General features: G+C 39.2%; 1 pseudogene; it reads right to left on the minus strand.

The window, feature by feature from the left end:
• Positions 1 to 14894: 14894 nt before the first annotated feature.
• Positions 14895 to 15868, minus strand: LOC118548667 (protein SEC13 homolog pseudogene; annotated as a pseudogene).
• Positions 15869 to 15923: the final 55 nt, after the last annotated feature.

Raw genomic sequence — 15923 nt, forward strand, 5'->3', positions numbered from 1 at the left:
ATGTATTCTTCTACTTATTTTTGTAGAAATAAATTGCTTACATTTGAAGTCTTGTCTGATGGGCACCTAAATTAATATACTATATAACTTAACTCTTATTCTCTTTCTAATTTTGTGTACAAGTTATGACTTTCTTTAGTTCACTTTGTATGTTTATACTATGCACCAAAACCAAGATTCAGTCTGTGCACATTTCTTAACTTTGGGCAGTTTCAACTCTATGGTCTTTATAGTGCTCATTACTCTTTATCTCTGTTACTAAGAGTCCTTTAATTATAATAAGCTTTATAATTATCGTAACCTAATTATTAGCCTTATTATGATCTAAGTTTCAATTTTACCTTGGTTTTTCATCATACAGAAAAATAAATCTAAAAAAGAAAGTACAGATATGTAGTGAAGGTTCTCACAACTCATTTGAACCGTATAAATGGTCGCTGTTGAGAGAAATATTTCTTCCCAACTATTATTTTTTTGCTACCCTTTTTTTTTTTAGTAAACTCATTTAGACTTTTCCTGCTCTCACCAATAAAGAAAATTACTGACTGTAATGTAAAATAAAACTTACAATTAATTACAATAACAAAACACCACCTACATTGTCTAAATTTACAATATTATAATTGAGTAATCCTTTATCCTGCTATAATCAATCTGTTGTTAAATCTATATATTGATTTCTTAATTTCTGTTACTGTATTTTGCACATAGAATTTCTATATGACTCATTAAAAGATTCCAGTTTTTTTGGTGAAATTTCCCACTTTGCCTATTTTCTTAGACATTTTAAGTGTAGCTATATTAAGCCCATGATTGCTAATTCCAATATCTGGGTCATCTCTGAGCCTTTTCCCGTTATCTGTTTTTTCCCCTCATTCCTATTTGTTGTTGTTGCTTTGTGTTGTTTTGTTTTGTTTTGTATACCTGGTACATTTTTATTGAATACCAGATATTGCAAATGAAAAATTGGAGATGATATGGATTGTGTTATCTCTTTCCAGAGAGTTTTCTGTATCCTCTGCTTGGTAGCTCTACTGGAGGCAAATCACCATAATCAAGTGAACCTAGAAGATCAAAAGCTGGATTTCAGTCTTTTAAAATTTAATCTCCTTCTTGAGTGGTATAGCATCCCAAAGGTTTCAAATGAGAACCTCCGATTTTATCTTCTCAACACTAAAAGATTTTTTTTTAATCTGCTCTGATTTTCAATGGCTTTATGCTTGGCTTCTTAGCTTCTTGCCCTCATCAGCTTAATTCACAAAATGCCCTGACCAAAAAAAACAAAAAACAAAAACCAAAACCCAGCTCAGTATCACTCTTACTTTTTTGCACCTCTCTTCCCTCTAGGCTTAAACTCTCAGATCCTGGCTGCCTTGACAGCATTAAACTCTAATTTTGGTCTACCCAGCCTTGAAAAATTACCAGAAACTCACTTAGATTTTCTGCTCTTTAGCAGCGGATAAGGATTCTTAATCTCTCAACTGACATCTAGAATTGGCAAAGCCCTGAGGGGTAAGTGATATTCAGAACTCGTCTTATCTTTCTGCATTTTCTTTCTCACTGGGCTTGATACCTCAAGTTCTGACTGCCTTGGAAGCTTTCCAGTGCCTTCAAACAAGTAATTCTTTTTCTTTTAGAATTTTAGCCAAATTGTTCTTGGCATGAGGAATAGTCTACAACCGGCAACTTCATCACAGGTAAACATAGAATGTCTTAGCTTGGATACTCCTGTAGCTCCCAAATTTAAAGCACTGAGTTGGGATTGGGGGCAGTTAAATTATTTGGAGGGGTGGGGTAGTCCCAGAAAACTGGAGAGGGGACACTCAGAATAGTTAACTAGGGAGAGAAAGAAAGCAAATTGAAGGTTTACTTGAATGCTAAACTGATTTATTGGTGTAGGCAACTGGGGTTCAGCTCTGCTGAGGTCCCTCTGAGGAGCTATGTTAAATGCCCCTCAGAACTGCCTGCCCTATGCACGCAGGGAGTATTTATCTACTGGCTCTTGCCATCATGGGTCCAAGGTTGACCCAAAGGGGATTAAATTCTCACACCTCCAGGTTTTCACATAGGCCTGAACGGCTGAGCACATTCTTGTGGTCATCCTATGTTGAGGAAGTAGAGAAATACAGGGGAAGAAAGCAAGAGAAAGGGGGTCCAGCTGAGGTGAGGGATTGTCAGATGATAGATGTTTGCAGCTGGTTAGCAATTGCTGAAGGATAAGTCTAAGGGTTGTAAGATAGAGAATAAAAGATGTCCAACATATAGCGAGTAAATAAAGAGGAGCTCATTTTAGCACAACTTGGATGCACTTGTTCAAATGCACAGTATTTTAGAAGCAAGCAGACATAAATATGAGGAGAAACAAGTTTGCATCAAAAAGAGGCAGCAAAACAGTGAAAAAACAGATGGGGTCAGTTTAACCTGCATAGTGTCTGTACATTTTAAAAGGAAAGTGTCTGGATTTTTTGCATAAATTTGGTCACAGATGTAAACTCTGATTTGTGCACATTTAAAAAAAAATGAACTCGCATTAGGGTTATAGAGCCCTGAGGGAGGAATTGACTGGGAACCTGAGAACAGTAAGCACAAGCAAATGATGCAACCAGGACGTTTTGTTTTGTAGCAATGGAAGCAGCCTGGTTAGAGAACTTTTAGGGTAATATATATCTGTAGCTTCTTTTAATTCTTTTAATGTTTAAAAATTTAGGAATGAATATTTTTTTAAATTAAAAAATACCAAAAAGTTTAAACATTCACTTAAAATTAATATTACAAAGACTAACTCAGGTCAGTTTTATTCAACCTAGAGGGGGAAAGTAGATTATGACAGCCTAGGTTAGGACGGTATAATGGACGTATGTTTTGCTTGACCAGCCTCTATTTTTCTTTCTTCCTCTGATCATTCTGTCATTATTATTACAGGGAAAGCCACTTCCTCTACACGCTCAGGCTGTGTAATTTGGGCTGGGACAGACCGCGGCCCGGGGAGGAAGGGGGGCTCATATTTGAAGGGCGGTGGGTGGGTGTGGCAGGCATGTGATCCAGGCTGGCCAATGAGTGTGTTCCATCTCTCAGGTCCGAGCTCAGCTCTGCAAGAGATGGGGGACCCAACTCAGCCCAAAGAAAGTCAGCACTGGACTTCTCTCGAAACTGTTGGGGGAGATGTACTGTTTCCACCCAGGTTGCTTACCGGTGGACGTCAGGCCGGAGTGGCTGGTGACCTTCCTGCCTTCGCCTGTGTAGGGCTTGTGACTGAAAAAAGGAAGGCTGAGCCCTTTGATGGAGGCAACAGAGTCCAGATGGGATCCTGTGATCTCCGGAATGCAACGTGCCTCGAGTTAGAGTTACTTCTGAACGTTTTACATATATAAATCAATTAATTCTTTTTCTCCCCAGCCACTTGGAGCAAAAAAAAAAAAGGCCTGACTCAGTGGAGATTACCAGTGCGTATGAGGCGAGGAGATGAATTGAGGACTTGGAGGCTTGGCTCTGGAGGGTGTGGGAGAGAGAGGGCACAAAGGCGAATCGGGAGGGATCCGAGTGGTTTTCACCAAAGGAAAGATATGACTGATGAAGAAACAATTTTTCCTTTTACATATCCAGTCCATGTAGAAAAACATTTTTAAATAATAAATATAATATTGTAAATTAGAAATACGCAGCTGCTTCTTGGTAGTGTGTTTTTCCTTGTTGGCTTAAATTTTTGATAGATTATGTCTCTTAGGTCATTCGAAGTAATTTGTTGTTGAGTATGCACAGTGCTTCATAGTTCTCAACTAATTTTGGAATTTTTTTAATCTCATTTAATCATCACAAGAACTGTGTGTAGTAGGTGGGATAGTTTTCATCATTCCCCATTTGCCAAAGAAGGTGTGGAGGCACAGAGAGGTTAAGATAATTAATTAAGGAAACCCAGCAAATAACTTGTAGGAATGGTGTGAGAACCCAAATTTCCTAATCCTGTGCTTTTCCTATATATCATCCAGCTTTACTATTCCTGGTAATTGTAGTTAGTTATAATCAATGATAAAATTATAGGTAGTGCCCTAGTGACCAAGTTATAAACAGGTAGGATTCCAAAAATAGCATCTCATTTTCTTTAAAACATTACAAAATATATTTAACCCAATCAGAACTATTCTAAAAGAATGCTCAACTAGCGCAATCTTGGGCGACTAGTTTAGCCAGAACCCTGATGTGTATCTGAGTGCTCACTGTGGGTCAGATTCACTATCCAACACCTCCAAATTCTTCTGAAGTTCTGGAAATGGGGAGGACTTACTCTGTCTCTGAAGGGAGGGTCCTATAAATTGGGAAGTCTCACTCTTGGGGGGGGAGGTAAAACATTTCCTTTCTAGAGAAATAATTCTGATACTCTCTTATTTTTCAGTTCCCAGGAAATGGAAGTTGTTCTAATCTTACTGAGGGAAGCATAGAGGGACCTCAGGGAAGGAAGAAAATAAGAGCCAGTTGCCTACCAAATTGATGATATGAGTCAGCCACCCCACAGACAGTTGAATAAATAAGAGTTATTATATATATGAAGTTTTGGCTAGGAAGGAAATGTAGATAGATTAGGTCTGGTGATAAAGAACAATGTGCTGGGCCACTGAGCAAAGCTCATCATAGCAAAACATCAACATCAATGGAACTCATCTTCCTAAATAGCTACACACTCAATTTTCAAGTGCTGGCAAAATGGGGCTTGATTGCAAGTAATATTGAATAATTTTATGTCATTTCTAATTTTAATTTCTCTGTAGAAATGTAGGAAATGTTGAGACTAACACAAAAAACATTTTGGACACAGAAAAAGACTTGGCTTTGTGAAATTATGTGGTTTGATATTCTGTTGCTTTAGTGAAACTGTTGTTTATATTAGGTGGCTTTAGAGCCAAAATATAACACTGAATTTCATCCAAGTCATGTAGTTCAGCCCACGCTTCCAAATGAAACTAATGGTCTGGCTCTATTTAAACGTATTGATTCTGGATTCATAAGTTTGTGTCAAAATGTGATTATACATTCTTCAATTTCTACACAACTCCCCTGCCCTTACCCCTGCAAAGAAATCTTTGATGCATTGATTCTTCATTTCATCTTAAACTAGTACTTAGGTAAGAAATATGGTCATGACTCTTTTTCCCCTCTTGAGGAAAAAAAGAAACAATAGACGAATCTGGTAAATCGGTGTTATTTTAAACAAAAACAAAAGCCAAATTCTAGTAATGTGACTGCTCTCTAACAAGAGGAAACCAATATTAGATTTGATAAGACCTTCTGGAACTTAGGCTGACTGAGATATGCCTAGTGTCTCAGATATCCTCTGGAATTCTTGGAGGAGAAGATGGTAGAAATGGAAAGAGGACTCTGGCTTCAAAGGGGGAGGGTCTTACAAATTGGGAGATGTTACTCTATATAGTTTGGAACACAGAAAAAGCCTTGCTTTGTAAAATCTGTGCTTTGAAACTCTGTTGTTTTGTGAAACTGTTGTTTGTAATTTTGAGATAATAGAATGTGTATATGTGTTTATGTGCACACGCACGTATGTGTACATGTGTATATATATATATGACTTTGCCCCCAGTACCTGGCACAGAACTCCTAAAACCCCTGTAACATCCTAAGTGGTAAGAGCACTAGGATCATCTTTTGTTCTAATAGATAGTCTTTGACTCCCATTTCTGGCCCATGAAAACTTTGTAATTTTCTGGGCAATGGAAATGTCTTTTGTTCTAATGAGGTGACTCTGGGTGGACTCCTGGAGGGCTTCTGGATGAGGGTTGGTCAGCAGAAAGACCAAGCCATGATTAGAAGCCTGGAATTTTCAGTCCCTGCTCCCATTCTCTTGAGAAGGGAGCAGAGCTGAAAATGGAGTTAATGTGGATGCCTACGTGATGAAGCTCCATAAAATCCCAATAGTGTGTGGTTCAGAGAGCTTCCAGGTTGGCAAACACATCCACACCGGTAGGGTGACGCACCCCAACTCACGGAGACAGAAGTTCCTGCACTCAGGACCCTCCCAGACCTTACCCCATGTGTCTCTTCATCTGGCTGTTCATCTGTATCCTTTATCATATCCTTTAATAAACTGGTAAATACAAGTAAGTATTTCCCTGAGTTTGTGAGCCACTCTTGCAGATTAATCAAACCTGAGGAGGGGGCCTTGGGAACCTGAAAATTTTAGCCAAATAGGACAGAAGGCATGCATAACCTGGGGGCCTACTCCTCAAGCCTGGACAGGGTCCTTAACCCCAGGCATCTGACACTATCTTGAGGTAGATAGTGTTAGCTGGAGTTAAATTGTAAGACATGCAGCTGGTGTCACCGAGAATTGTTTGGTGTGGGGAAAAACCTCCACACATCTGGTGTCAGATTGTTGTGAGTATGGTGGGAGAGAGAGTAAAGGAGACACACGGGAAAGAAAGACACAGGAGGGAGGGAAAAACTTTTTTTTTCCTAATCCAATACTATATATGTAATATCTAGTATTATATATTATAATATTATATATAACATATATATATGTATCTTTCATTGTTGGTGTTGTCCACTCAGTGATACATTTTCCACGTGATACATCTATAACATAAATCTATTTTACTTCTCTTAATTGCACATAAAATTCTATTATAAAAATGTACCACATTTTATTTATTTCTTGTTAAACATTTCCAAATTTTTTTTTAAAGATTTTATTTATTTGACAGAATGAGAGTGAGAGAGAGAGCACAAGCAGGGGGAGCGGGAGAGGGAGAAGCAGACTTCCCACTGAGCAGGGAGCCCGATGTGGGGCTCGATCCCAGGACCCTGGGATCATGACCCGAGCAGAAGGCAAACACTTAACAACTGAGCCACCCAGGCGCCCCCCAAGTTTTTGAAATAAAAAAAGACTGAAATGAAGTTTTTTTGTTTATAAAATCCTGGGTGCTTTTTTTTTTTAAACATAGGTATCTACCTGAGTGTTTTGGTTTTATTTGTTAAGCATAGCTATCTAAAATTTGAACTGTTAGTTCATAGAGGAGAGTATTTTCAACTGTACTACTACCAAGTACTACTTGGTACTACTTCCCTAAAACCTTCTCCTCTTTGCTCATCGATCCTTGATAGATCTGCTTCCCCACCATCTCACCCACCCTTGATATTTACAAAGTCACTTTTGCAAATATGATCAAATACATGCAAAATGTTACCTCTTTTACACACACATCCATTTTGATGCTCTGGGCATTTTAAACCTCCTGTCTTTGTCATCCTATCTTTACCTTGGCAGATTCTGTCACTTAGCTCCTAGGCTCACCTCTGTTGACACCTCACCTACTCTGGAGACTAAGAGGTGGCTAGTGCTGGGGCTGAGGAAAAGCTTCTGTAGCACAAAGATTGATTTTTTTTTCTTTCTTTTTCAAAAATGAAATTAACAGGACTTGGTTTAGGGCTGTGAAATATCCCCTAAATCAAAGTGGACATATCCAAAATGACCCATAAAACACCTATGTGACATTTTCTACTTTCATCTTGAATTTTTCTTTTATAATAAATATATTTCTCTGAGATAATCTTTAACAGTTGCAGAGTATTTCATTTTATGGGTGTTCCAGAACTTAACAAATTCCTATTTATTTATTTGTTTGTTTCCAGACAGTTGGATAGACTCTAATTGTAGCAAAATCTCAGGGCACATTCTTAAATTTTAACACCAGACTTACTGGTCGAATGATTTTTCTGTCAACATCTTTTTTAAAGATTTTATTTATTTATTTATTTATTTATTTATTTATTTGAGAGAGAGAGAGAGAGAGAGAGAGAGAGAACATGAGTGGGGAAGAGGAGCAGAGGGAGAAGCAGGCTCCCCGCTGAGCAGGGAGCCGGATGCAGCACTCGATCCCAGGACCCTGGGATCATGACCTGAGCAGAAGGCAGACACTTAACTGACTGAGCCACCCAGGCGCCCCTCTGTCAAGGTTCTTAACTTCCTCTGAGTTTTCCCTAAATCAGACCAATTCTTTGGATTTTCTATAAAACTTGAACAATCTTACTATGAGGCAAATGGATTTTGAGAAAGATATTCTCAGCTTCATCCTTACAGAATTTCTTACCCAGAGCGTAGGATTAATTGGACTAATTTACAATATTACTTTAGTTTTGTCCTATTCCAGGTACTACAACCCACTTTACTTGACTGCAACATGGCATCTATTTCTATGACCTTTATTTCACTCTTTAGGACCTCAGTAAATTTTCCAATTTAGTTTCTTGCTTTAAAAGTAACATTTTTCATCACCATGATAGTAAAATGCAAGAAGGTACTTTTCTCATTTTTGCTGTCCACCACAACTGGAGGTGATCCCTGGGTTAGCTGGAAAATACACATGTATTGCTATCTCTAGAAACTGCCTTCCAGGTGAAGCCTGACGAAGTGGCATGCTGAAATGTGAGAATAGCACGGGTTGTGAGTTCCAGAACCCTGGCACTAGAAATTTCTTGCCGATGAGGGCATTTTTTCTATAAACCATAAAAGGGTAAAAAGAAAAAGATGGATTTCTGCAGTCGAGTTTCATGACGCCAAGAGGAACCAAATCTCAGATTTATTTCTCCAGGATAAGGAACACAGGCATAGTAATCATCTAATGTTTTTTTCTCACTTGACTTGACCTGTGATCTGTTGGACCTTATCTGTTCTTGCAAGCAAAGTTTTGTTGCCACATTTCTGAAGTTCAAAATTAGAAAGATCATATCCCCAAGCCGCTAATACTTAGAGCTATGCAAATTCTATATTCTATTTTCACAAGTGCTTCTACATAAATCTTTATAAGACAAAATAGAATTACAAGAAATAAAGTATCCCATACGTACATAAGACCTCTTGATGGATTGTCCTTTTATGGGATGGGGACAGGTGGGAGCATGGGTCAGTAGGAGGTCCGTTAGAATAAAAAGTGAGAATTATTATTATTTTTAATTGGTGTCACTCATACACCAAGCTTTTATTGCCTTTTAAAGGGATGTGTGCTTCATAGAGCTGCTTTCCTTAAAGAACCCATTTCTATGTCATAACCCACCCACAAAAGCACTGAAAGTCTTAGAATATGAAGGACATAAAAACAGGGTTTAGCCAATCACTGTTCTTTTATGAACTGGGTCCCTATTCTTCTGTTTTGTTTTTTTTTATCTCCATCCCCACATATTTTGCAATTTCTGTTTAGAATATTGGCTGATAGTAGAATCTTTGTAGTCTGACTTACAGTTTGAATCCTTATCAATCAAATATTTAAGGTAATTCTACAACACAGGAGAACTTAGCATTTTATGTTATCTCTGTGTTTCTGGAAGACAAGACTCAATTTCTGTACACTGACAGACTACATATGTAAAAGTAAAAGCATCGACCCTCTAATTGGCTTTTCTTAGGGAAAAATAGTAAAGAAGACCAGAGTGTTTCAAATTGGTAGTATAAGACATATAAAGAAAAGGCACGATCATCTAGATAATAGAAATTGATTTCCTACCCTTGTACTAAAACCCAGACCCTACACAGCAGCCTAATGTAATTCCATTACCATGCTAAATCACTTGGCACTTGCATCGCTTTTATTTTTGTGTTACTGTTATTCCTGGCAAATGAATAAATTTCACTCAGCAGAAATAAATTAGACAGCTTGTCACTCAAGCTAATCACTATGGAGCTTTCCTTTCCCTGCTCAAAACATAGGTTGACACCTACTGGGCTTTAATTTAGTCATTTCTTGATAACAGAGCATCTATTTGCACATGGATATGAGTAGAGTTATCAAGATTTTAAAAGTAATTATCTCTGGGTCTCCTTAGCTTTCGAAAGTCTAATTAAAGAAAGTTTAAGTCTTTAAGAATTAGGTTTATGGCATGCAATCCAATCAGGTTGCCCTTAAACTGGGAACCAGGTATGTTAAAGATTGCAGAAACATTAATCTAAGCCAAGATTTAGTTGCTCACAAAACTGAAGTTTCAGGACGCCTGGGTGGCTCAGTCCTTAAGCGTCTGCCTTCCGCTCACGTCATGGTCCCAGGGTCCTGGGATCGAGCCCCGCCTGCTGAGCAGGGAGCCTGCTTCTCCCTCTGCCTGCCAGTGTCCCTGCCTGTGCTCTCTCTCTGACAAAAATCTTAAAAAAACAAAAACAAAAACAAAAACAAGAAAAACCCTGAAGTTTCAAAAAAATAGATGAAAAGTGGTAGGTAGAGGGACTCAGGTCTCTAACTATGCTGAACAAAGAGAGTTAAGTCCAGATCCCCTTTTCTAGCTGGCCTTAGGAATATGCCCTGGCACACACTTGTGTCAATGACATATGCTGACTTGTTGTGTTATTCTGAGTAGAGAATGGACACAACTGGAAGCAGTCATGGGAGAAGGGCATGGGTATGGGTTTGGCTACATCTCCTCCTGTGAGTGGCATCTATACCTATGCATACAATTCACTCTGTCCCGTTTAGTCCTACATCCTCACTTTGTTTTGTTTCTTTTAGCCTATACACTTTCTTAAAATACGTGAACAAATCTATGGTTTCATGTATGCATTAACCTGAGACCTAAAAGATATTAAGATGAAGAGAATTTTGCTATGTACTGAAAATAGTCCATGTTTTCCTCTTGGGAATGTAAAAGCTTTTTTGATCATATGTAAACATCTAAAAACAGGTCCTATCCTAAAATATCAGTAATACAAGTAAATTGGTGTAGGATATGTCTGGGAGAACATGTCTTAAAACATTCAATAAATTTTATCTTAAACAATCAATTTTAGGGGCCTTTTCTGGAAGGTGTGCCTTTGAGATAGCTGAATATATTTCTTTCAAGCAGATGCATTATGACTTCTTGGGTAAAAAAGCTGTAGAAGTCTGTGAAAGCCACCAGGAGGAAGGGTGCTATTCATTACTTCGGCTGGGGCCAGCGTAGATAAAGAGATCTATTTTAAATTTTGGTGGCAGAAGGACATGTGAAGAGTACTTATAAAGCTACCTGCTTTTCCAAACAATTTTCTTCATGGTGTACCACCTTGGGGAAGCTTAATGGAAAAGAAGGAGCAGTTAATAGACTCTGTATAAGGGGGGAAGATGGGGCTGCTAGCCTACTAATTTACTTTATTACTGATGTTTCAGGAGAGAATTTGCTTATAGATGTTTACATATGATCCAAAAAAAAAAAAAAAGTATTTTTCCTTTAACCCTTTCTCTCAATTATTTTTCATCTCTAAAACTTTTATATTCCCGAGAGAAAAATATGGACTATTTTCAGTATACAGCACAATTCTGCCTTCTTTTTAAGTCCAGTGTTTCAAGCTTGACCCAAACCACAGCAAAGGAGATATGCTTTGCCCTGCAGCACTAAAAGATATAACAAAAGTCGTGTGGACAAGTTAAGCCTTGTAGAATTTACTTCGATGTCTTTGAAAAATGCAAAAATGTTCACCAATCAGGAAAAAAAGAGACCAAAGGAAAGTTACGATTTCTCCTCCACAGGTAGTTTTTAAAAATTTTTTTTTTTTTAATGAAGCTCAGAATTATTCTGTTTACACTGAAGTGCATTGCTCAGTGCCATGGTAATAATCAGATTCAGAACTTGACAATATGTATGATCCCTTACCCGATATAAGTAAGAGTTTAATATCAGTTCTATCTCTGGGTGAAAATAAATAGCTCTGAAAAGTCAATCATTTTCATTTTCTTTCACATTTGGCCTGTAATAGTTGTTTTTTGTCATTCCTGTCAGAACTCTGATACAAAGTTGGATTGTATGTTACATCTCAGTTCTCAGCCTTTACTGAAAGTTAAATGAAAGATGCCTTTGCCAGCAATTCAGAATTCTGAATTGTCAGTCTTCCTTGATTTTAATTTGCCCCTCATCCACCAGCCTGTGGTAGACTCATGTATGGACTTTAGAGTTAGACAGACTGTGGCTTGAAACTTCGCTCAGCCCCTTATATTTTTATATGGCCAGGTCACTTTTGAAGCTACTTCTTTCCCCCATCGAATAATGAATGTACCAACCTCACAGAGTTTGTGAGACATAAATGGGGTAATATTAGTGGTGAACCTAACTCAGGGTCCGTTACCCAGGAAGGCACTCCATGGAAAGCCGCCATTTTTTGTGACGTTGTTGGTGTGATAAAGGGGGTTTTCAAGTCTCATCACTGTTACCACAGGTCCTCCTCCTTGAGGAGCCAGAGGACTCTGAAAGCCAATGAGCTCTAGTACTGAGGTGTGCTCAGGAGGTGTGGTCATCATTGTTGGGTTTAATAACCATGAAAAAGAGTGACTCACTTCTTAGAAAAAGTGACATATAGCTCCAAGGCCCCCAAAGACTGTTACCAGTAGACCCTGCCCTCTGATGTGCTTGTTTAATTATATGTTAGCTGTAACTAAACACCTTAAATCTGATCATTTCCACCTAAGAATACATATTACCTAGGCTAATATGCTACAGAAAACCCTGTATCCGGCACAGAACCTGGCAGAGAGTAAGCGAGTATTTAGTATATGTTCATGGCTTGTGGAGTAAAGTCAGATTTTTCCTCGGTGCTGGGTTAAAACTCTGGAGCATACCTTCATGAACTTCAGCTAATCTAGAAGCTATTGAGGTGATCTGAAACAGTTTGTTATTCTTTTATTTCTCCTGACATTTATTGAGTTTATGTAGCAATTCTATGGTTGGCAGTCCCATTCACAATTTTGTTTAATCTTTACTCTAGTCCTTCAAGGTAAATATTATGCCTATATTCAGATAAGGAAACAGAGACTTAAGTGATACTTAAGTAGTAGCAATGAATTGACTTGTAGAATACCCTAGCTACTATCTGGATAGTGGCGTGCCTTGCCTAGAGAGGATTTGGGGGCACTAACTGCTGTATATTCAGTTGCCCCCCAAAATCTTTCCTTGAGAGCATATTATTTAGATCCATTCTTTTTTTAGGGTTGGGCCATGTTATGGGCTGAATGTGTTCGCTCCCAAATTTATATGTTGCAGCTATAACTCCCTGTGTGACCGTATTTGGAGATAGGGTCTTTACGGAAGTAATTAAGTTTAAATGAGGTCATAAAGGTGGGACCTTGATCTAAGAGGATTAGTGTCCTTATAAGAAGAGATACCAGAGAACTTGATTTCTGTTTTTACCATATGGGGACACAGAAAGAAGGCAACTATCTATAAGCCAGTGAGCTCTCACCAGAAGCTGAACCCCATCGGACCTTGATCTTGAACTTCCCAGCTTTCAAAACCCTGAGAAAATAAATTTCTCTTGTTTAAAACATGCAGTCTGTGACATATTGTTATGGCAGCCTGAACAGACTAAGACAGGCCATCACAAGTTACAGATGCTTGGATATTCTCTTGTATGCTTAGTGGGTATACTGGTTAATAGAAATCAGGTATGCAAAAAAACCCAAAGGCATATTTTCCTTTCCATTTACTGATTTAGACTTTTTTTTTTTTTTTTTAGCACTTTTAGGTTCATAGAAAAATTGAAAGGGAAGTATAGAGATTTTCTCTGCCCCCACACATGCATAGCCTTGTCCTTTATCAATATCTCCTGCAGAGTGGGACCTTTGTTACAATGGATGAACCTACACCGATGTATCATAATCCTCCAAAGTCCAGAGTCTACCTTAGGATTCACTCTTGGTGGGGCACATTCCATAGGTTTGGACGAATGTAACCATCATTATAGTATCATACAAAGTAGTTTCATACCCTAAAAATGCTCTGTGCCCCACCTATTCATCTCTCCTTACTCAACCCTGGCAACCACTTTTCTTTTTACTGCCTCCATAGTTTGCTTTTTCCAGAGTGTCCATATTATTGGAATTATACAGTATGTAGAATTTTCAGATTGGCTTCTTTCACTTAGTAATATACATTTAAGGTTCCTCTGTGCCTTTTCATGACTGGATAGCACATTTGATTTTAGTGCCAAATAATATTCCGTTGCCTGGATATACCGCAGTTCTTTATCCTTTCACCTAGTGAAAGACATCTTGGTTGCCTCCAAGTTTTGGCAGTTATGAATAAAACTACTATAAACATCCATGTGCAGGTTTCTTGCGTAGATATAAGTTTCAACACCTTTGGGTAAATACCAAGCAGTGTGATTGCTGGATCATATAGTAAGACTATGTTTAGCGTTTTATAAGAAACTGCTAAACTATCTTCTGAAATGGTTGTATCTTTTTGCATTTCTACCAGCAATAAATAAGAGTTCCTATTGTTCTACATGCTTGCCAGCATTGGGTGTTGTCAGCACCCTGGATTTTGGCAATTCTGATAGGTGTGTAGTGGTATGTCATTGTTGCTTTAATTTGCATTTCCTTGATGACATATGATGCAGAGCATCTTACCATGTGCTTATTTGCCATATGTTTATCTTCTTTGATGCTGGTAAGATGTTTGGCCCATTTTTTAGTTGGGCTATTTGTTTCCTTATTTTTGAGTTTTAGGAGTTCCTTTATATATTTTGGATAACAGTCTTTTATCAGATGAATCTTTTGCAAATATTTTCTCCTAGTCTGTGATGTGTCTTCTCATTCTCTCAACATTGTCTTTTCCAGAGAAGCAATATGAGTTTATTTAACTATTTTAGAAACAAAACCCCCAAATAATGCCTGAACCCAAAAGGTACATAAAAATGGCCAAAAATATTTTAAAACAATAGATTTGAAGATCATTTATAGCTTTTCCCTCCTAATATGAATGCTTTCAGCATGATTACAAACCGTATCAAGTCATGTTACACAGATAATCAATCTGGTTGCATTTGTAACTACTCCTGGAAAAGTAATCTTGGAGCTGTTCCTCCCAGCTGTTTGGTCAGCTGGTCCAGGAAGAAGCAGTCCTGGAGCCAGCAGGTGGGGAGCTGGGCCTCACCTGTCTTGTTACCGTTTGTTCTGTTGGCCCTCTGTGACAGAAGCAGACGGGACCCCGGCCCTTGTTGACATCACTGATGCACACCCACTGCCCGTGGATGGACTCCTTCCACAGGGTCACCTTATTGTCTCCACCTGAGACAGCCAGGATGTTGGCTGTGGTGGACTAGCTCACATGCGACAAAATATCATTGAACTTGTGCAGCAGTTTGGGTGACCACGCATTGCCTGAGTTGTCATCACATGTCCAAATGAACACACGTCTGTCCTCACACTGGGCAGCTGACAGTGGTGCTGGCGGGAAGGCCAATGGAGAGGGCCCAGGCCACATCTCAAACCCAGTCACTGTGCACTTCTAGCTTCTGTTCCTCCTTCTACTGGCTGTCCTCCTCCTCCTTCCACAGCTTGATGAGGTTGTCACAGACACTTGATGTGAACTTCTTGAAGTAGTTGGGTTTCTGCCCCAATGGCTAGTCTATGAGGCTTCTAGGTACAGTAGGAGGGGCCCAACTGATGGCATTGCAGCTACTAATGGGAGCATCGTTGATCTTCATCACTTCCTGCTGGCCTTCTCCAGTGTACATCACCAGGGAGATGACCCCATCTGAGTTCCCACAGGCCAGGATTAGGCTGTAGGCATGGGGGGCCCAGCACACAGAGTTTATTGAGGATTTGTGGCCTATGTGCCTGTGCATCTTCCTTGAGGTGCTCTTCCCCACTTTCTAGATAATGACTTTCTGATCATAGGAGCAGGATGCCAGGATGTTCCTATACATGGAGTGGGCCCAGGCTGCTTGCCACACAGGACCCTCATGACCCCTGAGGTTGGTGATGAGGATCTGCCCTCCACTGAGCACACTGAAGATTATAACGGACCTGTCTGATGAGCAGGTTGCTAGGCAGGTGCTATAGTAGTCCATCTGGGCATCGTGCATCATGGCCTCATGGGAGCTGTCCATAGTGCTACTTACTGACACCATGGCTGTGATGGCAGCAGCTCCTGGTCTTGGATGTGGCAGCTCTTGGTGGCGCCCCCGA

Source organism: Halichoerus grypus, chromosome 3 (assembly GCF_964656455.1).
Source record: "Halichoerus grypus chromosome 3, mHalGry1.hap1.1, whole genome shotgun sequence".
Classification (NCBI taxonomy): domain Eukaryota; kingdom Metazoa; phylum Chordata; class Mammalia; order Carnivora; family Phocidae; genus Halichoerus; species Halichoerus grypus.